General features: G+C 39.9%; 1 pseudogene; it reads left to right on the top strand.

The window, feature by feature from the left end:
• Positions 1-13,390: 13,390 nt before the first annotated feature.
• Positions 13,391-14,366, top strand: LOC132526544 (Y-box-binding protein 1-like; annotated as a pseudogene).
• The last annotated feature ends 12,665 nt before the right edge of the window (positions 14,367-27,031 follow it).

Below are 27,031 nucleotides of genomic sequence, written 5' to 3'. Positions count from 1 at the left end.
TCACTGGGGACCTTATGAGGATGGAAGGGATAATAGACACCCCTTTGTCTTGGACAGTGGATGGGTGATTTGGTTAGCCTGGAAGCTGGGGGATGGACTCAATGACCTCTTCAGGTCACTGCCTTTCTTGGGAATCTATAATTCTAGGGAAACTTAAGTGAGTCCAGAAATGACTGTGCAACTGGCTGAGGTAGGTGAGGCTTAACAGCTCATTACTTGTGTGGCTGACAAAGCAACGGGGCCCTCAAGCAATTTTGAGAGTCAAGAGAAGGTGCCAATAATGGGCATCTGTTTAGCATCTGGAGCGAGTTTCTCAGGCATCACACATCAATTTCCAGCGAGCTCCTGCTGATTTGTTTTTCACGGTGGTGTGGTGTGGAACGGCTGCGATGCGCCGGGAAGGGGAGGACAAAGGGAGCGTTGTGACTTTTGAGTTATGTCGACACTCAGCCAGAAACAAAGGCACTTGTTATGCAATCGACATAATGGGAAGGGCCAGCCCAGGGCAGCAGCCTTGAACTGTGGAGCGGTGGAGCAATTTCACCAAGGGAGATAGAAGGAAACTAACTTCAGCTTCCAGCTTTAGGTAATGGTGGGGGAAGTGGCTAAGCCGAAAGAGACTGGCCAACCTTCAAGAAGAGGGATGTTCTCAGTGACCACCCACCAGGGTCACTAGTGGTTACTAGTCCAGGGTTACTAGTCTGGGCAGGAACGTAGACTTGAGGGCGATAGGTGATGAGTACAGGGCTATAAAGAAAAGGCAGGTGATAGGTCGGTTTTGGGGTGTTCAGGAAGCCAGCTGAGACAAAGCATCAGCTAAGTCTCAAAGACCAAGGCTGGTGAGGATACCAGGAGGGTCAGAGCTCACAGTGCCAGTGAATAGGAGGCACCTCCCCAGAGAAGCTGCCTGCTGTCCCTTTCGCTATCATCTCTGTGCGGTTAGCTGGGTTGAAAGATGCTGGAGCCAGAGACAGAAGGCAGGACCAGGGCAGAGCTGTTAGGTGGCCCTCAGGTTGGGATTTTCTTGTGGAAGAAGAAAAGACATCCCACACTTTGTGATGGGTGGTTTATTTAAAGAAGGGTGATGTCCTGTACTCTGTATCTGTCGAGGAAAGAGGGTCTAACAGAGCAGGAAAACTGCCAGTGAAAATAGGGGGAAGAGTTTCCTGACTATGAAGACCGTGAGCATGTGAGCAAGAAAGTTGGGAGATTTCTTTTGAAAGAGGCAGGGTGGCCGGCAGGTTGGGAGGGGTTTCAAGGGTCTTTAAAACACAGGAGTCTTTCTTTCCACCTGGGATGGTTAGGGGTAATTTGTCCTGTAGGGAAGGGGTTGCAAATCACCTCTCTGATTGACAGGTTCTACAATCTTCTGATCCACCTGTACGTCCCCTGCTGCCTAAATCATCTCACCAGACTCAGCCTATATGATAGGGGTGGGTGACTTCTCAGCCATACAGCTTATCACAGCAGATCATATTCCACCTAAATATCCCCAGGACTGAGCTGCATGAACATGGGAGTTATCATTTTCCAATTTTCTTGAATAATATTTCAAATATCATGATATTGCCTCCTTTTTCACTGTGCTGCTATGTGAAACAAGCCAGCCTTCTCTCCCTCTTTGTGTCTCTGTTTCTGTCTCTGTCTATCTGTCTCTCTCTCTTACACACACACACACACACACACACACCAGTCAGAACCTAGCCCTGAACCAGATCCCTAAACTTGGTCTGCAAATCCTGATGTGTTCATTGGCACAGAGCACACTCGGGCCATTTGCATAAGTGAATCAAGACAGTTATTACCAGGACACTGTTGTGATGGTTCTTCCCTTGGCTTCCTGCCATTCAAGTTGTCTAAGGACCACACTCTTCAGCGCATGCAGAGATAATAAAAGAAGAAACAGAAGGAGCGTCTGGGGTTGTGGAGCAGAGAGCTAGGAGGGCAGAAGCAAGTTTCTTGCTCTCTTTTCATCTTCAGGGAAGACTGGGAAAACACTGCAATCATGATGACTATGGTCACCTTTGCTGCGCCCCTGCTATGAGTGGATACGTACACAAGGATGTCGATAATGACAGCTGTCACTCTTGAGTATCTGTGGTATGTATCTTACACACATCACTGCATTTACTCCTCTCATCAAACCTAGGAGGAAAATATCATTATTCCCATTTTACAGTTTTTCCATTTTACAACAGACATCTTTTATATAGGGTGAGGCATCTGCCCAACCTCACAGGCAACAGAACATCCAAAATTTCCAAACCCAGGTTATTCTGGCTCTAGAATCTGTGTACTCACTTACCCACCTGCTGTTTCTCGTTCTGCTGGGCCCCTGAGACCCAGATTCTCAATGAACAAATACCAGTTTCTTTACTAGACCTACACTCCAGCTCAGTTTTTATTCCCATTGTTGTTCAGCTGTCAGGAGAAGGGGATGAGCACATTTCATCCCTGCAGCATAAGGCAGAAAAGGCTAAAAGTGGAAAACAACATAGATTTACCTCATTTAAATAACAGCAACATAGTATTGCACAGATGGACCACCATTTGTAGTGAAATAAGTAAATATGTACTTATATGTGGGCATTTTATTTTTATAAGAGTCCCCAAGGTGGAATTTCTGAGTCCACATGTAGGGATGTGTATGTGTGTGTGTGTGTGTGTGTGTGTGTGTGTGTGTGTATGTGTGGTGGGTTTTTTTGCCACTCTTTTTTATTTATTTATTTATTTTTAACATCTTTATTGGAGTATAATTGCTTTACAATTGTGTGTTCATTTCTGCTTTATAACAAAGTGAATCAGCTGTATGTGTGTTTTAAATGCCATTGTTACTGTGGTAATTGCTCATCTAAAGCGATTTGATCTTTTCTGTGGAATTATCTAGTCATGGAACTTCTAGGAATGGAACTACTATTTGAAACGGAGTTGACTTATCTTTTTCTAAGTGAATATTTTTATAATGCTCTTTTTTTCTCCTAACATTTAAAAAATTTCAAACATGCAGCAAACTTGACATACTTTTACAGTGAACATTCATAAATTCAGCACCTCGATTCCACCTCTCATTAACATTTTACTGTACTTATTTTATCATGTATCTGTCTGTTTATCCAAGCCTCTAACCATCCATCAAACAAATTGTATCCCAGGCCTGTGCTAATAAAATACCACAGATGGGGTAGCTTAAACAACAGAAATTCATTGTCTCACAGTTCTGGAAGCTGGAAGTCTAAAATCAAGGTGTTGGCAGGGTTGGTTCCTCTGAGAGAAAAATCTGTTCCAGACCTCTCTCCTTGGCCATCTTCTCTCTGTATCTCTTCACATTGCCTTCCCTCAATGCAGGTCTGTTTCCAAGTACAAATCCTCCCTACCCCTGCCCTGCCTCTTTTAAAGACATCAGTCATATTGGATCAGGACCCATCGAATGACCGACCTCATTTTAATTTGGTTACCTACTGACCTCATTTTAATTTGGTTACCTCTGTAAAGACACTATCTTCAAATAAGGTTACATTTTGAGGTGCTGGAGGTTAGGACTTCAATACCTGAATTTTGGTGGGACAAAATTCAACCCATAACACCAACTTATTTTTTGATACGTTTCAAAGTAAATTTCAAACGTCTGTCCATATCCTTCTAAATACTTCAGCGAGCATATCCTTGAGTTCTATATTTGTTTATAGTTTTATGTAAAATTCACATGTAATAAAATGCTCAAATCTTAAGTATACATTGGTTTGATAAATGTAAGCACTAGTGTAATCCAAATTTCTATCAAAATATAGAACATTATCATCATTCCAGAAATTTCCTTTGTGTCCCTTTCCAGATAACCCCTGCCCTCACTGCCCATGTAAGTATATTTTAAAATATTTTTTATTTTATACTTTTTTATATTTTTTTATATTTTATATATTTTTATAGTTTTTTATATTTTAAAATATATTGCCAGTTGACTTTCTAAAATGGTAGTAGAAATTCATAGCCCCACCAGCAATGAATTAAGGGCTCATTGCTCCACCTGCCCACTTGTTACAATAGTAATAATGAGAGCTAATGTTGGCTGCTTATTCTGTGCAAGGCTCTGTTCTAAGCTTTACTTGATCTAAATGCTCATTTCTTTCTCACAACAACCCTGCGAGGTAGGTATGATTACTACCCTTATTTTAAAGATGAAGATATTTAGGCACAAAGAGGCTAAAACTTGCCAATGTTTACGCAGTAACTTGAGATTTGAATCAGGCAGTTTATTTGAAACCAATATTCTTTAAATTTATATTTTGCAGATCTAATGGGTAGAAGTGGTATTTGATACCTGCTTTAATTTGCATTTCCGTAACACAATGAGATTGAAAGTTTATTGGCCATTTGGATTTTCTCTTCTGTGAATTATCAGTTCCTATCATTTGCCCATTTGCCTACTGGGCTGTTGGTCTGTCTTACCAATTTGTAAGATCTCTTTGTATATTAAAGGTATTATCTCTTAAATATATAATTTTAAATATTTCCCCTATATTATTTTCTTTTCAATTTTCTTATGATGTCTTTTGCCATGAACTAAAAAATTTTTTTTTGTATAGTTAAATATTCCATCTTTTTCTGTTTCCCTATATGGCCATTGGAGTTTAGTATTTTAAAGTTTCTATGCTTTTCTTATAAATTGTATTCCTCAATATTTTACAGTTTTTGTCCCTTTTGGAAATGGGATTTTCTTTCCATTTTTATTTTTCACTGATTATTTTTGAGTACAAAAAAGGAAAGTGATTTTTATATATTTATCTTTTATCTATCACCATACCAAGTTATCAATTATAAAAGTTTTTATTTTTTTTAATGGGGTCCCTTGAACATTCAAGCTATAAGAGCATCACAATTTCAAATCAAGATAATTTTGGCTCTTCTACTTTTTATATGGATTAATTAATTTGGGAGACATTAGCTAGACTCTCCCAAATAATACTTAATCTTGGTGATAGTCCTGCCTGTTCCTGATTTTAATGGAAAAAGCTTAAAATTTCACTGTTTAGTATAAAGTTCATTATTGTTTTAGATATCCTTATTATGTAGAAAATAATATGTGAAATGCATGACCTATATGTAAAAGCATAATAATAAAATGAATACCTGTGAACCCACCACCCACTTAAGAACTGCAACCTGTTGGCTGCAATATTGTTGGCTCTACCTGCTCCTTCTCTAGACTATTTCTTTCCCTCCCCCAGATCCAATAAGTTAACTACTAATTTGTTATTGCTTTCAGGAAAATATTCTCTATTACATTCGGTTGAGTTCTTTTATTCCTATTTTACTGAGCACTTTAATTAGGAATAGATGTGAATATTTATCAAATGCCTTTTCAAAATCTGTTGTTATAACCACTTGGTTTTTCTCTTCTGATTGGTTGAAGTTATAAATTAATAGATTTCTTGATGTTGAACCTATATTAATATTCCTGGAATAGCTGGAATAGTCCCTGCTTGGTTTTGCTATACTGAATCTTTTCATATCATTGAGCGATCTTATTTGCTATTATTATGTTTATAACCTTTATATCTTTCTTCATGGTAAAATTAGTCAATATTTTAATATTTTGCACTATGTGAGATTTTGTTATTAAGTTCAACCAGCTTTATTATTCATGAAATAAGTTAGATAGCTTTCCACTTTTTCAATGGTCTGGAATATTTTAAATAACATAGAAATGATCAATTTTTTAAGGGTTAGATAGAACTTGCCTATAAACACATCTGAATATGAGGTCAATTATAATGGTACATCTTTAGCTATCTTTCCAATTTCTTAGACAGTTATTGTCTGTCCAGATTTTCTTTCTTTCTTTGAGCCAATTTTGGAGGTGCTATTTGGCTAGAAAAATTAGTTTCCTTTAGAGTTTCAACTATGTTGCACATAATATTCATTTATTGTAGATATTGCGTATTTGTGGTTATTTATATCCCTCTTTCTCCCCCAGTATGGTGTACTTTTGCTTTTTCTCTTTTGTCTTTAATCAACTATGCAGGGATTCTTTTATAATTTTTTTCTCAGAAAATAGCTTTTGGCTTTGTTTACTCTCCTAATTTTTTGTTGTTGTTTTCCGTTACATTAATTTAAACATGTATCTTTATTAACTATTTTTCTACACATTTTTGGTTTATTTTGTTATCATATCCTCTAATTTTATTAGTTGAGTACTTAGTTGATTTATTTTAAATTTAATTAATAATAAAAGGGGAAATTTAAGACCATTAAAATTTCTGTGAGTAGATTTAGCCCTGTTGGATAAGTTTTGATACATAATATTTTCTTTCCAATTATTTCCTATTTATAATTTAAATGTAGTCATTATTTAAGAAAGTAACAATTGTATCTGAAATCATAAGCACAAAATTGTACCTTACTTTCAGTTAGTTGTTATATTGCTAGGGTTTTATCCTTTTTATCCTTGTTACTTTTTCTCTACTTGATTTGTCAGATTTACAAGAAATGTATTAAAATCTTCCATTGTTTTTATTAATATTTCTCATTTTTAGAGGGGCTTAAAAATTTATGATTTGGCTGCTGTGATGATTAATTTTATGTGTCAATTTGATTGGCCATAGAGCACTCAGATTAAACATTACTTCTAGGTGTGTCTGTGAGGGTGTTTGTGAATGAGATTAGTGTTTGAATCAGTGGACTAAGTAGATTACCATCCCTAGTGTGGGGCATTATCCAATCTGTTGAGAGCCTGAATAGAACAACAGGCAGAGGAGGGAAGAATTCATCCTTTTTTGTCCAAATTCACTGGACATCTCATCTCATCTTCTCTGGCCCTCTGACTACAATTTATAACATTGGTTCCCCTGGTTCTCAGGCCTTCAAACTTGGACTGAATTTTAGCACTGGCTTTCCTGGGTCTCCAGCTTGCAGATGACAGATCGTGGGACTTCCCAGCCTCCATAACTGTGTGAACTAATATGCATATTAATTCTGTTTATCTATCTATCTATCATTCATATATATATATATATATATATATATATATATATATATATATATATATCTCAGGTCAGGACCTGTGTCCACAGTGGAAGGAGGGGGATTACATGGGCTGAGAGATTTTCCCTAATGAGTGAGTTGTTTGAAGCACATAATGGGCACCCCAGCGCTCAGGTCTGACACCAGGAAGGTAAGTCCCTTTGGCTTGTTTGCAAACCAGGGACTTACAGGAGGGGCTGTAGGAAACCTACACTCTGCTTGTGAAGAGTGCACACATACTTGCTTACTTCTGGGGATGAGGTGGAGGAAGGAGACTGAAACAGCTCAGGGATCTGGCCAGTTTCTCATAACTGCCCCAGCATGAGTCCCAGCCCACTCTGAGCACCCACTCAAGCACCTCTGGCTTCAGCACAGCTTCACACTAGGGAGAAGCTCTGGCTCACACTTGACTCTGACTCCAGCCCCTCCATCTCCAGCCACACCTCCCAACAAAGTGATAACTGCCAGCACACGCTGGGTGAAGATGTGACCTTTGGTCACTTCAGATCCAGCTCTCCCACTAAAGCCACTGTGCACATATAGACCACATAGGGATGCTCCCACATAAGGACACCCTTTCAAGACAAGGATAGATAATGGTTTCACCTAATTTAATAGAGACAGAGAAAGTTAAGCAAAATGAGAACACAGAGGAGTTTGTTCCAAATGAGAGAACAAGAAAAAGACCCTGATAAAACAACTAATGAAACAGAGATAAATAATTTACCAGATAAAAATTTCAAAGCATTAATAATAAGAATGCTAATTGAACTAAGGAAAAGAATAGATGAACACAGTGATAATTTTAACAGGGAACTAGAAAATATGAAAAAGAATGAGTCAGAGCTGAAAAATATAATACCTGAAATGAAAAACACACTAGGAGGAAATAAAAAGCAGACTGGAGATACAGAAGAATGCATAAGTGATCTGGAAGTTAGAATAATGGAAGTCACCCAGCAGAGCAGCAAAAAGAAAAACAAATGAAGAGAATGAGAATAGGTCAAGGAATCTCTGGAACAACATTAAATGTACTCACATCTGCATTATAGGTGTCTCAGAAGGCAAAGAGAGAGAGAAAGGGGTTGAAAATGTATTTGATGAAATTATGGCTGAAAAGTTCCTGAATCTGAGGAAGGAAACAGATATACAGATACAGGAACCACAGAGAGTTCCAAACAAGATGAACCCAAGACATATCGTAATTAAAATGGCAGAAGTTAAAGATAAATAAAGAATTCTAAAGGCAGTAAGAAATTGTCCATCGACAGATGAGTGGATAAAGAAGATGTGGCATATATATATACAATGGAATATTACTCAGCCATAAAAAGAAACGAAATTGAGTTATTTGTAGTGAGGTGGATGGACCTAGAGTCTGTCATACAGAGTGAAGTAAGTCAGAAAGAGAAAAACAAATACCATATGCTAACACATATATATGGAATCTAAGAAAGAAAGAAAAAAAAGGTCATGAAGAACCTAGGGGCAAGATGGGAATAAAGACACAGACCTACTAGAGAGTGGACTTGAGGATATGAGGAGGGGGAAGGGTAAGCTGTGACAAAGTGAGAGAGTGGCATGGATATATATACACTACCAAACCTAAAATAGCTAGTGGGAAGCAGCCACATAGCACAGGGAGATCAGCTCAGGGCTTTGTGACCACCTAGAGGGGTGGGATAGGGAGGTTTGGGAGGGAGGGAGACGCAGAGGGAAGAGATATGGGGACATATGTATATGTATAACTGATTCACTTTGTTATAAAGCAGAAACTAACACACCATTGTAAAGCAATTATACTCCAATAAAGATGTTAAAAAAATACTACTGAAAACTTAAAAAAAAAGAAAGTGAAAACATATGGATTAATCATCATCTTTGAAAATGTTTCTAAATAAAATCTTCTTGAATCAATATCAATCTAAATTAAGATGGGAAGCAACTGATGAAAATATACTGAGACAAGTTATTACCACCTTGAGTTCAAGATAACCTTCATTTTAACTTTTGTATAGGATAGCGTATACAGAACTCTGTGGAGAAAGTCTATAGAGAAGAACAATTTTGTCTAAAAATAAGTAGAATTTGTTTTTTTAGCTTAAGTGTAACATATCAACATCGAGTTAATTAATCAATACTAAGTAAAAAAAAAAAATTGTTTCCAAAACACACAGTCTGTATGAGAAGACCCGAATAGATATTTTTCCAAAGAAGACATATAGATGGCCAAACAGGCAGATGAAAAGATGCTCAACTTTGCTAATCATCAGGCACATGCAAATCCAAACCACAATAATATATCACCTCACACCTGTCAGAATGGCTATCTTTAAAAAGACCACAAGTAACAAATGTTGATGAGGATGGGGAGAAAAGGGGACCCTAGTACACTATGGCTGGGTATGTAAATTGGTTCAGCTACCATGGAAAACAGTATTGAAATTCCTCAAAAAACTAAAATAGAGCTACCATATGATCCAGAAATTCCACTCCTGGGTACATATCTGAAGAAAATAAAAACACTAATTCGAAAAGATACATGTACCCCAATGTTCATAGCAGCATTATTTACAATAGCCAAGATGTGGAAGCAACTGAAGGAATGGATAAAGAAGATGTGGTAGATCTAGATCTAGATCTAGATCTGTATATCTATCTATCTATCTATGTATCTATCTATCTATCTATCTAATGGAATATTACTCAGCCACACAAAAAAAAGAAAATTTGCCATTTGCAACAGCACTGATGGACCTGGAGGGTATTATGCTTACTGAAGTAAGTCAGACAGAGAAAGACAGATACTGTATGGTGTCACCTATATATAGAGTCTAAAAAATAATGAATATAACAAAACAAAAACAGACTCACGGATATAGAGAACAAGCTAGTGGCTACCAGTGGGGAGAGGGAAAGAAGGAGGACCAAGATAGGGGTAGGGGATAAAGAGGTACAAACTACTATGCATAAAATAAATAAGCTACAGGATATATTGTATAGCGCATGGAATATAACCAGTATTTTATAATTTTAAATGGAGTATAATCTATAAAAATATTGAATCACTATGTTGTATACCCGAAACTAATATAATATTGTAATTCAACTGTACTTCAATTAAAAAAGAGATATCCACTATATTTTCCTTGGTTTAATTTCTGCTTATTCTCTTTTTCCTCTCATTAATTGTGATGTTTTATTACGCTTTCTGATTATCTTGTTGATTATCTTCCTACTTCTAACAGTCAGAATTACACTGATCACTTCTATTACATGAAAATTCTGTTCCCATTATTGCCATAATCTTGAACAGCCTTTCTCCCAAGATGAGCCCTAGTGGTCTATATTATAGCTATTGATATAATTCTGCTGCCTTCTAATTGCAGCGTTGCAGATGAGAAATCCAAGGTTAGTCTGATTCTCTTTCATGTGTGTTTCCTTCTTCTCCCTTCCCCCTGCTTTCTGTTTGACAGCTTTCAATATTTTTGTCTTTACCCTTTGAAAAGATTCAATATCATAATTTAGGAATTTCACTAGATATTTCTAGGTGTGTGTTTATTTTCATCAGTTCTCACTTAGTTTTTTTTAAATGTCAGTTCAATCTTCAATTTCAAGTCTATCTGGAACTCAGGAGAAACAGTGTTTTTCATTTGTTCCCCCTCTTTCCTTCCAGATATCCTATTCTTTGCTTATTATGTTTCTTGGATCTTTATCCAATTTGATTATCTTTTCCTTTTTTTATTTTGTTTTGTGCCTTGGCTTGCTTTTATGAGGCATTTCTCTTGATTTTCTAGATCTCCAATGTGATTCTCAATTGTAACTATCTTGTTTCTCAGTTTACCTATTTTATCTATTAAATATAGAGGTTTTGTTTTGTTTTCAGCTTCTGAAAGTCCCTTGGTGCTGAAACTGCATCTTTTTTGAGAGTCCTCACCAGCTTTTAAAATTAATATTCTCATATGCTCTTCCAACAGCCCTCCTTCAGTGGGAACCACCTGCTCTACACCTCCTATTTAGTCATTCCGCCTTAAGATTCCAGAGTTCCCTTAAGTGATTTGTAATTTTGCTTTGCCTTTTTATGGTTTGTGATCCCTTCAGCCCCATATAGAGCAGGTTGTTTGCATTTCTTCTAGCAGTGTCAGAATGACAGATGATAGAGCATACAATGATTTTTGCTTTTCTGAACAAGAGATGATTGAACTGGCAACTATCACCCATCTGTTGATTTTCTAGAAGAATATTTCCCTGCTCTTAGGTCTACCAACAGAAGGTACTTGGAGAAATTCCACCTGTGCTTTTCCCTTCCTGGACCTCTAGAAGTAGCAGGATCAGGCAGATCCTCCTTTCTAGAATCGCACAATGCAGGCAGTTAAAGCCTCTCTTTATCCCCCTTTCTCCCTTGATAACCATACATTTGTTTTCTACATCTGGGATAAATAGGGAGATTGGGATTGACATATACGCACTACAAATATAAAATAGATAACTAATAAGGACCGACTGTATAGTACAGGGAACTCTACTCAATACTCTGTAATGACCTATATGGGAAAGGAATCTTAAAAAGAGTGGATATATGTATACATATAACTGATTCACTTTGCTATACAGCAGAAACTAACACAACATTGTAAATCAACTATACTCCAATAAAAATTAATTTTAAAAAAGGCTCTCTTCAAGCAGTTCACAGCCTTCTGCTGGCTAAGTTCCCCCCACTTTTCCAAAAACCACAAAAATACCCAACTTCTTCCCAGGCCTGAGGAAATGAAAATCTATTCCTCTGGAACCTTGGCTCTTGCTTGGATCTAAGGATAATAAAGACCACTCTCTCTCCTCACAATCTCTGAGGTCTCTAATGTGCCCTCCAGATGCCACCAGTTTAGCTGCCTTGGGCATGGTATCATTGCATACTGTTTCAGGTAGCTGTAGCTATTTCATTTTCAATGCTATATAGTATTCCATTGATGAGTATAATTTATTCATTATACAGTTGAAAGACTTTGGGGTTATTTCCAATTTGGGGCCACTGTAAACAATTCTCTGCAAATATTCCTATAGGTGTTTCCTGGTGCGCATGAGCAGGCATTTTTCTACAACAGGGCAGTCTGCTACTCCTAGGGTGCTCTAAGACCTTTTCAGGGGTTCATGAGGTCAAAACTTTTTATAAGATGTGATTTGCTTTTTCTCACTGAGTTTACATTTGCACCAATAGTACAAAAGCAATGGTGGTAAAACTACTTAACATGAATCAAGGTAGTGGCACTATACTGTACTAGTAGTCATTGTATTATTCATCACAAGGTACCACAGTTGAAAAAAAAGCCAGTTCCCTTTAAGAATGCCCTGTATAAGTAGGAAAAATTACTAATTGTATTAAACCTTGATTCTTGAGTAAATATCTTTTTAATATTCTGTGTAGCATTGAAAAAATATCAAGTATATAGGAAATATTTAAGAAGGGCAAAACTTCTACAAGGAAAACTCTGTAACTTCATAGAAGGACATTGAATAAGACAAATAGATGGAGAAATATACCACATTCATTAGAAGGCTCAATATTGGAAAGATGTTAATTCTCCCAAAGTTTATTCAAAGATTCAATGCACAGAGATTGCTGACATTGTTTTACATTTTTGCAAAACTCTTTAACATCTGGCTTGATGGAAGATAGCAGGATTCCTAGGTACTTGATATTTTTTGATGCTGTAATAAAAAGGATCTTTCACAAATTTTCTCTTAGTGGCTGATACACAAGAATATCATTGTTTAAAAAAATATTAGCTTTGTACCCAGCTAATGTACTAAAGTTTCTTTTATTTATTAGTAATTTATTTATTTATTTATTTATTTATTTTTGGCTGTGTTGGGTCTTCGTTTCTGTGAGAGGGCTTTCTCTAGTTGTGGCAAGCAGGGGCCACTCTTCATCGCGGTGCACGGGCCTCTTACTATCGTGGCCTCTCATGTTGCAGAGCACAGGCTCCAGGTGTGCAGGCTCAGTAGTTGTGGCTCACGGAACTAGTTGCTCCGTGGCATGTGCGATCTTCCCAGACCAGGGCTCAAACCCGTGTCCCCTGCATTGGCAGGCAGATTCTCAACCAATGTGTCACCAGGGAAGCCCTAAAGTTTCTTATTAATGCTAATAGTTTAATTGTAGATTTTTCCAGATTTTCTAGGTACACAATAATTTCACCAGTGAACTGTGGCAGTCTTATTTCTTCATTTATGATCTTTGTACCTTGCATTTATTTTTCTTACCTTAATGCACTGGGGAGGATCTCTACTACAATGTCAGACTGCAGTTGTTATATCAGGCATCATTTTCTTTTTTGTCATTTTATAGATATTCTCTACCACATCAGGAAGGATGTCCCGTTCAGAGAGTCCTGAGCTGCACCACTGCCACCACCATCTTAGTTACTATCACACTCCGGAGGAGCCACAGCTGCTACAGCTGGACCCAGTCACCATCACCACACCCATGAGCAGCCAGGCGAGACCCAGCACCGCACAGTCTGGCTCTCAGTGATGCCCATACCAAACCCCGCACCTGCAGCAGTGGGTGAAGGGAGCAGTGGCCCCAGCAGCCTCATCTAGGAGGCACCGAGAAAGTCATCACAATGAGGGTTTTGGGAAAAGTAAAAAAAGCTCAATATAAGAAACAGATATGGTTTCATCAACAGGAAGATGTTTTTGCACACCAGAATGCCAGAAAGGAAATCCCAGGAATTACCGTTGCAGTGTAAGATGTGGAGAGGCTGGAGTTTGATGTTGTTGAAGGGGAAAAGGATGCAGAAGCAGCAGATGTTACAGGTCCTGGTGGAGTTCCAGAGCAAGGCAGTAGCAGAGCGTAAACAGCGCTTATAGACCCTACGCGTGTGGTAGGGGTCCGCCACTTGATTACCAGCAGAATTTTCAGAAGAGTGAGAGTGGAAAGAAAGGGATTGAAGAGGGCTCTGGAAGGCCGGGCCCAGCAGCACCGTCCCTACCGCAGGCACCCTACAGAGACCCCATGGGCACCCCACACAGTAGCCCTGTGCAGGGAGAAGGGAGGAGGGTGCTGAGAACTAGAGTGTAGGAGAACAAGGTAGACCCGTGAGACAAAACACGTGTCAGGTTATTGACGGTGATTCTGCAGGGGCTCTTCTCTCAGAAGACAGCCTACAGAGGATAGCAATGAAGAAGATAAAGGAAATCAAGAAGAGGAGACCCCAGGTCAGCAGACACCTCAACATCTATTCCACAGAAGACGCCCAGAAAACCCACTACCGCAAGGTGGCAAAGAGCCAAAAGCTGCTGAGAGTTTGACTGCTCCTGAGGCTGAGCAGGCCATGGCTGAGTAAACGGGGCTTACCATCTCTACCATTACCAGATTTAGTCATCCGAGGAGGGGAAATGAGTATGAAGTTCCAGCAATAAGAATGAACGAAAATGGGAGAAGACCGTAAGTGCTTGCTCTTTGCCTGTTGACTGGATAGCTAGAACCATCTGCAATATCTGTGCAGCTTATGGCTTTTCTTATGTTTATCTAAAGATGTCTCTTTCTGGTTAATGACAAATGTGGGTTTTTTTAAAGCCTGTTTTTTCTCAGTATATCTTTAGAAGTTTTAAAATTGTTTTATATCTGGTCAAGTTGAGATTTTTAAGAACTCATTTTAATCTTTTTTTAATTTACTTTTTAAAATTGAAGTATAGCTGATTTACAATGTTGTGGTAGTTTCTGGTGTATGGCAAAGTCATTCAGGTATATATAGATATGTGTGTGTATATATGTGTGTGTGTACATATATATATATATATATATTCTTTTCCATTATAGTTTATTACAAGATATTGAATAGAGTTCCCTGAGCTATACAGTAGGACCTTGTTTTTTTCTATTTTATAAATATATAGTACTGTGTAGTACATATAGTACATATATATGTACTATATATATATTATTTTTTTTCTATTTTATAAATATATAGTACTGTGTATCTGCTAATCTCAAACTCCTAATGTACACCCCCCCTTTCTTCTTTGGTAACCCTAAGTTTGTTTTCTATGTCTGTGAGTCTGTTTCTGTTTTGTAAATAAGTTCATTTATATCATATTTTAGATTCCACATATAAGTGATATTATATTTTTCTTTCACGGTCTGATTTACTTCACTTAGAAGGACAATCTCTAGGTCCATCCATGTTGCTGCAAATGGCATTATTTCATTCTTTTTTATAGCTGGGTAGTATTCCATTGTATAAATATACCACATCTTCTTTATCCATTCATCTGTTGACGGACATTTGGGTTCCTACCATGTCTTGGCTATTGTAAATAGTGCTGCTGTGAACATTGGGATGCATGTATCTTTTTGAATTATAGTTTTCTCTGGATATATTATATATATATAATATAACTCAGTTTTAAATTGTAATAAATGTTTGATTCTTATTTTTTCCTAAAAATGTCAATAAACTGCAAGCACCTGTTAAATAGTAATAGTAATACTAATAGTTAAATAGTAATAATAATAAGAAAAAGAAAGCACTCTTTCTATTTCTATTCAGCTAAGTGATTCTTCCTTAAAATTATAAATGAATGTTGCATTTTATCAAAAGATTTTCCCACATCAATTGGGATAATCATATATTTTTTTCCTTATCCTATTAATAAGGTAAATTACCTTGACTGATTTTTCTAATGTTGAATCAGCTTTGCATTTTATCCAACTTACTCATGTTTTATATCCTTCTATAAATGGTTGGATTTCCTTTCTAAAATTTTTTTGAAAATGATTGCATCTATGTTCAAGAGTGAAATTTGCTTATAATTTTCAGTTCTTTTAATATTTCTGTCAGGTTTGGTATCCAGGTTATGCTTAAGTTGGAATGTGTTTACTTATTTTTTAATTTCTCATGATTGTATAAAGATTCAAGTATTTCTTCCATAAATTGCTGGGAGATTCACTGGTGAAACCATCTGGACTTGGAGTTTTATACTCAGAAATATATTTTTTTACTACTAATTCAATTTCTTTAAGGCTCACATAGAATTTTTCAGCTTTACTCCATAATTTAATTGAACTTTATTGATGGAAATGTTAATTGCTTTCAGTTTTCACTATTACAAAGGATGCTGCAATGAACACATTTATACAAGTATTTTGCAAGTTTGTGCATCTTTACATTTTAAACATCTTTATAAGATACATTTTAAACATCTTTATAAGATAAATGTTTATAAGGGGAGTTGCTGGGTCACAAAGTATGAACATTTTTAGTTGTCTTGGTCTTGACATCAGGCCATTTCTTTCCTGAAGAAACAGCATTGGAGAGAGAAATGCCCTCTGTATTAGTTATTTATGGTGAGTAACAAATGACTCCAAAACTTGATGGTTTAAAACAATAATAGACAACTTATTATTATCCTCACAGTTTCTGTGACTCAGAAGTTCTCAGTGGCTTAGTTGAGTGGTTCTCACTTGGGCTCTCTCATGAGATGGTCATCAAGATGTCAGCCAGGACTGCAACATTTGAAGGCTTGTCTGAGGCTGGAGCAATATTTTCAAGATGGCTCACTCATGTAGCTGACAAGTTGGTGTCAGTCCTTAACAGGTGGCCTCAGTTTCTTCCCCAATGTGGGCTCTCCACACCCTGCTTGAGTATCATCACAACATGGCAGTGGAGTTCCCCAGAACAAGCTATCTGAGAGAGAGAGAGAAAGAGAAAGAAAGAAGCAGCAGTGGCTTTTGAAAGAACTTTGGAAATCACACACCATTACTTCTGCCGTACTCTATTCCTTAGAAAAGCATCACTGACTCTGGCCCACATTGAAGGTATGGGGAGTTAGACTCCACCCTTTGAAGGAACAAGTGTCAAAGAAGTTGCAAGTGTATTTTAAAACCATCACAATCTCTCTGTAAGCCTAGTTTAAGTAGGTTTATCTCCTTGCATGAACCTTCAAAAATGTGTTTCTAAGGACAATTTCTCAGCCCATTGACATCACTAAAGCAAATGGCAACAGCTGCTGAGAGTGTGGAATTGGGGCTACAAGAAGTCAAGCACCAGCTGCCCTTAGTGTCCAGTGTCCTTAGTGTCCTGGCTATGATCCAGCCTCAAGATTTATGTCTTAATTATGTAAATAGAGCAATTATGCCTTCAGAGGCTCTGGTAAGCTAATTACTAACAAGAAATCAATGCTGCTGAAGTCAAGACTAATGAATCCAAGGCACCCAACACCCTGACTGTAATTGCAATATTGAGGACCTTATTTCAATCGACTGTACCAGAGAGCTTGGAGGGAAGAGGGCCGTTCTCGCCATGATTGATCCATTGAGACCCTATCCAAGATGCCTTTTCTCATGGATGCTGGGGGACTGTAAACAACCCCTGGCCACCCTCTCCCATCCCATGGCCACCTCTACACATACCCAGTCAGCCTGTAATAGCTCAGAGTCTGGGAAGTGACCATACAGATTATTATGGTCAGTGCCAGTAGGCAGGGAGGGGCTCTGACAAGAGCATCAGCTCAGTTGGACTTGACTTTTACATTTGGAGGATTGAAGCAGGGTGAGAGGGTTTCACTGGGACCCGCTTCTCCCCAACTCTCTGCTTTGCATGAGATGTCTGATTGCCCCCTGACAATGGACAAGACTGGACAGAGAGGTCTCCTGACCCTGAAGGTTCCTGGAGGCATAAGAGTGCCTACTCTCTTCATTGTCCAACCTTTGTCCACTCCAACTCTCACATCACAGGGCTCTGAGCTCTGTCTCTCTTGCTTTATGTGACAATTTTCCAAATTGCCTTGTTTCACCCTTAGCTTTTACCCAGTGCTGCTACAAGGAATAGCCATGTGCAATCTGGTTCTGCAGTTATTATAAAAATACTGTTGAGGACCATGAGTTGTTGTACACCTACAACAAGATGATTTGGGGGGGAGGGTGTCGTCTGCTGTCCCAGAATTGTGGCCAATCTCCAAACCAAAGCAGTTGACAAGAAGCACTGAGGAGCTCTGCATTCTAAAAAGTGTTGCCCAGGAGCAGAACCCATGCATTCTGGCAATGACAAGGTGGTTTGAAAACAGGTTGCAGAATTGGCCTGCCACCTTCAATCCACACCCAATCCTGGCCTTTATTCTTCCACCCTGGTTTATATGAAAAGAGGATCAGGGAATGTGGGGAGATGGCATCAGACCTGCCAACCTTACAGCATTCGTGATGAGGGGAGATTCCCTTTTCTTCCCATGGGAAGACATATGTGATCACAGAGACAACTGGCTACTTCTGGTCTACAGGTTTTTGTGAGGGGCCTGTGGAGGTGGCCTATGCCAGCAGAGGGACAGGGGACTGCAGAAGGCCTGGGAAGGAAGAACTGGAGGAACCCACATCCCCTCGTCCTTGGAGAACACAAAAGAAGTCCACAGCCTTTCCTGTTGTTCCACCTGCAGGAGCATGGAATGAGCAGGGTCAGGAGCTGTGGACTGCCCAGGCAGTTGCTGTGACAAGTGAGGAGAACCTCCATCCAGAGAAGGTTAGGGACCATAACCCGGACTGAGGGAGGACTTTGCCCCCTTCACTCTGAGTGAGCTGTCATATGAGAGGAGATCCAGGTTGAGTTGAGTGTTGCTCCAAAACACCACACCACCTTCAATGTAGAATCTACTAGCCTCACATGGGATCAGACTAAACCAGGCCAAGATTGGAGATGCCTCTTCACCACCACTGGTCCTCAGTCATGCTGAGAAGCCTCCTGCTTCCCCATCCCTCCTTCCTGTCCCTAAGCCTAGAGAGTAAGACCCAGGAGAAGGTGGAGGAGGAGCAGAGGGGAAAGAAGAGACCACACTGCTCCTTCTTCTGGGTCCCTAAGGCCAAAATCTTTCTGGGTTTTGACAAAGAGGAAGAGCTTTGAATCAGATACAAACTGGGAGTTTTAACCTGGACTGAGTTTTTAATAACTGCAAACGACAGGAACATTCACTTTCTGCCCAAAATATCATTAAGTGATGAGGAAAAGGGATTCAACAGAACACAGCAGAAAGCAGTGACTGGAAAACATTAACTTTCACATTTATACCCCACTGAGTTGAGACTCTTCAGTAACCCACTGCACATCATTCCAGTCAGTGCTCCCTAAATAAAGCCCTGTGGAGGGAAATGAGTTTCAGAAATTTTTGCAAGCCTATCCAGGACATGAAGAAATGAACACATTCACACACTATGGGAGTTAAGATAAACTGGGGAGGTCTTTTGGGGGGATGATTTGGAAATATGTGTCATAAGCCTTAAAAAAGTGCATATCTTTGACCCAGCAGTTTTATTCTTCAGAATATATTTATGTATTCAACAGATTTTTATGGAGTACCAAATTTGTGCTGGACAGTGTTCCGGTACGTTGGACAAGATGGACGTGATCACTATCCTTACAGACCTTACAGTTCACTGAAGGGGAGACAGAGAAACAGGATGTTACAATACAGCATCAATCATGCTCTAGCAGAATGAAGGGCAGGTGATGGTGGCCACCATGGGAGGGATATCCATCTGTGATGATAATGGTGATGGCAGAGTGTCAGGGAGGTTCATCTGAGGAAGTGATGTGTGAAAGATGAATAGGGTGAGCTAGGCATGGGATCCCAGGTGAAGAAAGAATGTTCTAGGCAGGAAGGGTATGTACAAGATCGCAGAGGCAGAGAGAGCATAGCATAGTTCAGGCTCCTAAGGAAGTTTGGTTTGGCCAGAGAAGCACGAGTGAGAGGATGAAAATGTGGAGGATGGAAAGGGAGACAAGGGACCCTAAGGAAATAATTGAGGGTGCATGCAAAAGCTCACCAAAGCATGTGATGCTTATTATAGCTGAAGCTTGGAGACAACTTAGATGTCAATTAATAGGTTCCCAGTAACACCAGTACAACAGAACACTGCACAGCTACAAAAGAGGCTGTGGAAGAATATTTATTGACACAGAAAGATGTTCAATGTTATATTGTCAAATAAAAAATCAGGATATAAGACTGTATGTATAGTATGGTCTTATTTTTATGTTTAAAATTATACAAAGATCCTGGAGAAAATATATTAGTTATTAACACTTATCTCTGGGTGCTGGGATTGTGGGTAAATTCCATTCCTTCCTTTTTGCTCAACTGTAGTTTCTACAGTAGTTTATCTGTATACAAGTATTGCTTGGGTAATAAGGAAGTGAAAGTTATAAGACACAAAATCACTGAAATGTAAGCTGAAAAAATTTGATGCCAGGAAAATCTTGAGCTTCCTGTTAAGTGTGAAGAAATTATTCTAAGTTGAGAAGGGGAAGTCGTATAAAAGACAACTGACATGGAATATCAATTTTAACACTTATGGGCTTCAACTGACTCTGCAAGGGCGTTCAGACTGTCCCCCTCCATGCGTGCTGCTACTCCCGGCTTCATGCAGCACTGCCTGACCCCAGGACAGCACCAATTCTGGTACCACTTCCTTCCTGGTCCTTGTATAACAAAGCTACATTCTCTAGTTTCATCTCAGAGGCTTCTTTTAATTTTTTTGGACAGCTTTGTTGAGGTATAATTTATATACCAAAAAACCCCACACATATTTAATGTATATAATTTGATGAGTTTGGACTTATGCATATACCTGGGAAACCAGCTACCTCAATCAAGGTAATAGACAAATGTATCACCTCCAAAAGTTTCCTCGTGCCTCTTTGTGGTTTGTGTGTGTGCCTGTGCGTTAATAACACTTAACATGGAATCTACCTTCTTAACCAAATTTTAAGTGCACAGTGAAGTATTTTTAAATATAGACACTATGTTGTACAGCGAATCTCTAGAACTTATTGATATTGCATAACTGAAACTTTATACCCATTGAAAGATTTGCAAGCAGATAAAGTCTATTTAAGTCCTATGAATTCCAGTGAGTCATACAGCTTTGTCTAAGAAATAGGCATCTTCTGCTGATCCTACCAGGGGGACCCACTTTGGTACTTGCACACACATCTAGCACAATGAATATATATCAGTGTCCTATGGAGGCGTGTACAATTGAGCATAGATGAGCTTGTGGTGTGCTTTCTCCGCTTGGATAACAATTCTTGTGTTAGTTATCATGATTCCTTTTTGCCCTAATGCCTGTAGTCAGAAACCATTTGATGCTCAATTATTAGGGTGAAAGAGGAGCTCTTTAGAGTCAGGACTTTGAGTTCATTCTGATCCTTGGATGTGGCCCTGCTCCAGCCATGTGGTCCCTCTGCCTCAAACTGACCAGTCTCCTCACTGTCCCTTGAAAGAATGTTTTCCCCTTCCTTATTCCTGTGTTCATGCTGGTCCTCTCACCAAGAATTCTCTGCACCTCTCACGGTCTAACCAAATGCTACTGATCTGTCACAGTCTAGCTCAAGTCTCAGCTGTGAGACAGCCTGCCCGATGCTACAATTTACGTGTGTCTGGAGTCTACGTGCTTCATGGAAAGAGTGTAGATTTTGCCACTGGAAGACCTAAGTTCCAATTGCGACTTCACTACTTCCTAGTTGAGTGATCTTGGGAAATTGACTTAACATTTGAGAAATTTTCTCCGTGACATTTTTTTTCACAGAGATGATGTGAGAATTACAACATAACATAATTTTTAAGTCCCTTAAATTACCAAACACTACATGTATTCAACAAGCATTTATTAAGCACCAATTGTGCAACCAACATTAAACTAAACATTATGCAAATGCTAGTTTTGTTATAACACTTAGTAATCAATAATAGTGTTCCAGGGAATCCAGCAAATAACATTCTGCTTTGTGCTTCTCATGTTTCACCTGTGAATACATTACCTCTTTTGTATTTTGTAGTTTAACTATTTTGTGTTATGAAATAGTTATGAAATTCCTACTGTGAGCCTAGTGGGGATAAAATGGTGAACAAGAACTTGCCCTCCTGCAGCGGCATGAGTACAAGGAGGAACTTTTGAAGGCTCTAAGGAAGGCAGTGATTTAATGGGATTTGTGTCTTCAAAAATATCATTTTTTTCTACTTTAGTTGGAACTTTCTTCCCTTCTTTGCCTGGCTAAGTCCTCCCTTTCTTTATTTCTCAAATTTGATGTCCCCTACTCCAAGGATACTTCTCTGACCTCCCATCCTGTGTTTGTGCTCTCCCATGTGCACTCCTTTTTTTTTATTAAATTGAACTATAGTTGATTTACAATGTTGTGTTAATTACTGTTGTAGAGCAAAGTGGTTCAGTTTTATATATATATATATATATATATATACACACACACACACACACACACACATATATATATATACACATTCTTTTTTAAATATTCTTTTCCATTATGGTTTATCATAGAATGTTGAATATAGTTCTCTGTGTTATAAAGTAGGACCTCGTTTATCCATTCTATATATAAAAGTTTACATCTGCTAACCCCAACCTCCCACTCCATCCCTCCCCCAACCCCCTCCCCCTTGGCAACCACCAGTCTGTTCTTTATGTCCCTGATTCTGTTTCATAGATAGGTTCATTTGTGTCATATTTTAGATCCCACATATAAGTGATATCATATGGTATTTGTCTTTCTCTTTCTGACTTACTTTACTTAGTATGATAATCTCTAGTTGCATCCATGTTGCTGCAAATGGCATTATTTCATTCTTTTTTTATGGCTGAGTAGTATTCCATTGTATAAATGTACCACATATTCTTTATCAAGTCATCTGTCAATGGACATTTAGGTTGCTTCCGTGTCTTGGCTATTGTGAATAGTGCTGCTATGAATTTAGGAGTGCATGTACCTTTTTGAATTTTGGTTTTGTCCAGATATATGTCCAGGAGTGAAATTGCTGAATCATATGGTAATTCTATTTTTAGTTTTCTGAGGAAACTCCATACTGTTTTCCACAGTGGCTGCACCAACTTACACTCCCACCAAGAGTGTAGGAGGGTTCCCTTTTCTCCACACCCTTTCCAGCATTTGTTATTTGTCGATGCTTTAGTAATGGCCATTCTGACTGGTGTGAGGTGATACCTCACTGCAGTTTTGATTTGACACGTGCACTCTTTGTCTCAGTACCGCTCTCAGCACGCTAGCTTGTAATTGTCTGATTGCCTGTCTAGGTGCCCCTGGGCCATGAGCTCCATGGGCTGACAGAACTCTTGCTTATCTTTTCATATTTGCATCCTCAGTGTCCAGCCAGAGCACAGTGTAGGTGCTCAGTAAACACTGCTGAAAAAATAGTGACCCTGGCAAGAGCAGTTTCAGGGAAGTAGTGGAGCAAAGCCAGACAACAGTAAGATGAAGCAAGAATGAGGCACAATGAGAAGAGACACTTCTTCCTAGAATCTTACTTGAGAAGAGTATGGGTGAGCAGGGCAATAGCTAGAAGAGGACAAGCGGGGATGCAGGGTTTGCTTTGTAAGATGGAAGAGACTTAGACATATTTAAATACTGATGGGGACTATCTGGAAGGAAAGAAGGAGATTAAGATATCGGAGGCTGTATTAGTCCATACTAATAATGCAATAATGCTGCGGAGTAAGCGAGCCCCAGCCCCAGTGGCTTATGGTAAGAATAAACATTTATTTGACTCACTCATGTGTCTGCAGGGTGGCTCTGCACTGTGTTGCAGGTCTGCATATCTAGGGCTCTTCCATGTGCCTTCCATCCTTGGGCCAGTGAGCTAGCCGAGCATGTTTTTCTCATCATGTTGTCAGAGGCTGAAGAGAGAGGATCAGAAACAAGCAAGGCTCTTAAGGCCTTGGTTCAGAGCAGACACACTATCACTTCTGCCCACATTCCACTGTGCAAAACCGGTCACGTGGCAGTCTCAATGTGAACATCAATCAGGCAGGGAAAAGTGCTTTGCCTACAGGGGACCATAGCAAAGATGGGAAGAAAGAATTGTGAGCTAAGAATAGAAAGGTTTGCATGCCAGAGAGAGAGAGAGAGAGAGAGAGAGAGAGAGAGGGAGGAAATATGGAGCCAGTTGATGAGGTGGGTTACTTGAGGATTGAGAATGGCAAGAGAATAAAATATTGGCAATAGAGTAGCTCAAATAATAAACCATGTGGTCCAGGCTAGACAGAGAAGAATGGAAAGAAAGTGGAGGCTGACAGGGTGAGTAAGTGTAGGGAACAAGAGGTGCTGGTGAGGCTGGGGCTGAGATGGGTTCAAGTACCTGAACTGGAGATGGTAAGATAAGAGGTTGAAGGCAGACAGGGAGGCCTTTGAATCTGAACTTTTTGCAGTGGCACAATCCAAGCTGCTGACCAGACTCAGGCTGTAGCTGTAAACAGTTGAACTTGAGAGGAGGTGAAGGTAGTCAGGGCTAAGGCCGTCGAGGCACTGGGCGGCCCAGGGCTTGGATGGGTGGTTCACGCAGATGAGGAAATCCCCAGGGTCTGGGTTGTAGGAGACTGTGAGGGAGGTTGTCTCCAGGGGACCTGGAGAAGATAGGGATGGAGTGAGGGAGGGACCCGGGCCTTACTTTACGTGGACGTAGAGGCGAAATTTGTGAAAGCTGCATTAGGGAGCCTGAGGATGTCATCTCTGGCTCCTGATGGAGACATTTGTGGGTTGTGGAAGAAAGAGCAATTCCTAATCGATAAGCCTGCAGGGAAAACAAAATTTGGAGGAAAAAGCCAAGTTTCAGTTAAGCTAGAAAGAGAAGAGCCATTCAGTTGAAGAGTCTGAGGGAACAGGAAATTCTGTTTACTGAAAAGTTTGTTCTATGGGAAACCATGGGATCTGGCATTGTGGTGGAGGAAGCCCTAGGCAGTGGAAGAGGAGAGATACATTGGAGGAAGGAGCGTGGATGTGAGGCATGGCTGGGTCAGTGGGGGAAAGAAGGTCCCAGGTATTTCTGGAAAGAGGAAATCTAAAGCCAGAAGAGTTAGTTCCTGGGACTCTCATCATGTGGGGAAAACAACAGATGTCCTTAGACGATGAGGCAGCCCTAACTCACTAGAAAAGTACCAGGCCCTTAAGAAACGCTTAACAGAATGAATACATGTCTAAAGAAAATACTGGATCCATGAGCCACGTTCTCCTCTACTGGAAAAGGCGATGGCTCTGATCTTGTCCAGAGCAGGGAAAAGTCAGCAGCCTGCTGTGCTGCAATAACCTGACCCCTATTGCGTCCAAACCTGGGAATTACCTGTCCAGAAATTTCAAAACCTTTGATTATGGGTTTTTGATTTCTCATGAACTTTTATGGGGTTTACCTTGGCAATTAAATTACGTATGTTATTTATCAGGCCATCTTCTCCAATTAAGATGATAATGAGCTTCCATGTTCTACCAGATATTTATCAGCCTCTCTATGAAAAAGAGCTTAATGAAACACCCAAGACAGGTAATCACGTTAAGGAGGGGGAGCCCCTGGGGAGGATTTGAGATGTCTAACAATAGAGTGGAGAGTAATGGGACTTCATGGTAAACAGCACTGACAATCACAGACATAATGGCCCTTGAATGAGTGTCTGGGCTAGCTGGGAGGACTGGGCATTTCTTCCCTTGGCAGGTCATAGAAACCAGAAGCTGGTGCAACACTGTGGGCAACCGGCCTTGATAGTATGATAGCCAATGACAACTTACTGCTACTACTATTTGTCAAATGCCTATTGTGTATAAGGCATTGTACTAGGGGTTCTACAAGCATTACGCCAAGTCAGACTTACTGAAACCTACTTTATAAGTAAGTACAACACTATGTTGTATTTTCCTGACAAAGCAACTCAGGCTCAAAGGGATGCAGTGACTTGCCTGAGATCATATGGCAGATAAGTAGCAACGCTGAGACTTGAATTCTGGTTGAGAAGAGGCACGCTCCTCCACGTGGCAGGAGCGTGATGTGAAGCAGAGAAGTCCTAGTTGCAATGGTGCCTGTCACTAAGCCCATGTGGCTGCCACAGAAATGGCTTTGACCGAGGGCAGGAAATATGTGGCACATGTACTGCCTGTCACTCCCTCCTGCTCTCCCCATGCCAGACATCTCTAATTTATCATGATACTCTCTCCCATTGAGCACAGATGTGGCCTCGTAATCATTCTCACCACAGCACTGCAGGCAGTAACTAAGTCAGTCAGAACTGACATGTGAGATAAAATCTCTTTGCCATCCTTGACATAGATGCTCCATGAAAACATGAGGGACAAAGCACTGGGCTTGGAGTTTGATGAACCCAGCTTTAATCCTAGTTCTCCCTCTTCAAACAGTCCCAGAGCCCATTATACCACTTGTGACACCAAGGGTTGTGGGGATTAAATTAAACACCAACATGGGAAGCACAGCACCTGCAGCAGAGTAAGCCCCAGAGAAGTGTTGTTTCCTCTTTTTATAAACAATGACCAACACATTCAGACTTGGATCAGGGGCAAGTGTAGTTTTCTCAAACTCTTAGAAAACTCCCTGGAGGACAAAGGCAGTGACAGAATAGCCTGGATCCCAGGGAAGGCATGGAGAGTGTCAAGGTCCAGGGGCGAGGACCTACAGTGATGAGAGTCACTGAGGTGCTCAAGGGTAGTCCCTCCAGGTTTGCAGAAAGCCCCCCAGGGAATAGAGAGGCAAGGAAGCCCCATCTGGGGCCAACTCTGACCTCATCCTCTTCCCTTTTTCTGATTTCCTTCCAGTGGTCCAACCAGGTGCAGGGGGGCCTTGATGCGGTCCCTGAAGTTCAGCTCCAGGGCTGGTGCAGGTGGAGAACAGTAGAGAGCAGACCTGGAAGAGGAAATCTGAGATATCCAACATGGAGACTTTTCTCCCTGGCAATGGTCTTAAGTTGAGACCTTGAACACTGTTCTGCTGGTTCCCTCATTTCCTGGTTTGAGTTTTGCTAATCTATACCCCACAGCTAGCAGAGAACCAAACAAAGGAGAAGGAAGCCAGAGTAGCAGTAAAGACCATGTGCAGTTAAAAGAGCAGGCCCCAGAAAACATGGGGTTGTAGGTCTGGAGGGCTGGCTAGTCTGGCAGGTCGTTGTCTGGAAGACTGGGCAACAGGCAGCAGAGCAGTGGTGTAATCATGGGCAAAGGAG

The sequence above is a fragment of the Lagenorhynchus albirostris genome, chromosome 9 (genome assembly GCF_949774975.1).
Source record: "Lagenorhynchus albirostris chromosome 9, mLagAlb1.1, whole genome shotgun sequence".
NCBI lineage: Eukaryota > Metazoa > Chordata > Mammalia > Artiodactyla > Delphinidae > Lagenorhynchus > Lagenorhynchus albirostris.
Note: the sequence above shows the minus strand (reverse complement) of the source record. Positions and strands in the feature narration are given on the sequence as shown.